Consider the following 1,546-nt stretch of genomic DNA (forward strand, 5'->3'; position numbering starts at 1 on the left):
CAACCCCTGCTGTCCAAGACTTTGCTGTGGCTAGGCAAGATCAGCAGCACCACAATCATTATTTCATCTGGGATGCTAGGACTGATAGGTGGTAAAATTATTATTATGGGGAAACATCAAACCGAAATGACACAAAAATTTTTTTTTATAATTTTTAACAGCCTTTTAAATTCGTAACTACTATGGATACACAAACTCTCTGAATTCCAGTTCTCATGGTATATGTAAATATTTAAATGGATAAAACTGGAAAAAAGCAGCAAGGGAATTAATCTTCCTCAGATTTCTGCATGTTTGTGAATGGAGCTGTCCTTCCTATCAGAGGAAAACAGGATTTCCTGTTGAGTTATTCTGAAGAGTAGGGAAGAGGGTCGGTGATGGGAACTGAAATGCCAGTACAAGGAAAATGCCTCTTTCTACAAAATGACTGAGGCAGACCTTTCCTTTTTCTCCATGGTTGATTGGATTCTCATTTTTTCTGGATGCTCTCAAGCTAACTTTGAAGTTCAACAGGTACTTTTGGAAGTTGCCTTAGATGTGTCAATCACTGCATTATTCTCTTAAGAGAAGATGTAGACTCTCATTTTCTGGAAGAGTGAACTTATTCCCATTGTATGTGATTTATACCTACAGGACAATTTGGCCACTGGTACAATCATTCACCAAGCATTCTCTTGTCTGTGAGGATATGGTAGGAGCTGTTGGTCTGGATGGAGCAAACATTTCCCACTTAAGAGGATGGACAGGTCTCAGCATACCAGAGGACATGCTGAAGGAAAGGGAAATTCCAAATAGGCCCTCTTAATTGATCCAGCTTGGTTAGTACATCCCTTCCTTCCTACCTTCCTTCCTTCCTTCCCTTTTTATTTCCTCTGGTATTCCAGATCAACCTGTTTTTTTCTTACCTGCTCTTCACATGCAGTAAATACATTCTTTGCTGATTGCTTTTGTTAAGCCCTCAAATTCTTCCAGTGCTTAGTTTGTCAGAAACTTTACTTTCATGACTGTATTCCACTCTGTGGCAAAGTCATGTTCTCCTCGGTGGCAAAGTCATTTCCCACATGTTTGTAACATTTTTAATCAGCGAAGTATTAAATCTGTCAGAATTTTGGAGATGTAATTTACCTGCCAAGGATATTTTAGCTGTGCTATGTAAGTATATCAATATTATTGGGATTATATATAATGTAGAAGTGTCAAAGAGTACAATAACCAGAATAACTATACATTTTTAATTTGGGGGGAAATGTTTGCAAAATAAGAATCATTTGTGAGGGGCGCCTGGGTGGCTCAGTCGTTAAGCGTCTGCCTTCGGCTCAGGTCATGATCCCGGGGTCCTGGGATCGAGCCCCACATCGGGCTCCCTGCTCAGCGGGAAGCCTGCTTCTCCCTCTCCCACTCCCCCTGCTTGTGTTCCCTCTCTCACTGTGTCTCTCTCTGTCAAATAAATAAATAAAATCTTTAAAAAAAAAAAAAAAGAATCATTTGTGAGCCAAAGAAGGGCGGAGTATAATTTGCATATAGTCACCCCTAAATCAGGAAAAGG

This window comes from Eumetopias jubatus, unplaced genomic scaffold, assembly GCF_037043125.1.
Source record: "Eumetopias jubatus isolate StellerSeaLion01/CBP00866 unplaced genomic scaffold, mEumJub1_p1.0 scaffold_6, whole genome shotgun sequence".
NCBI lineage: Eukaryota > Metazoa > Chordata > Mammalia > Carnivora > Otariidae > Eumetopias > Eumetopias jubatus.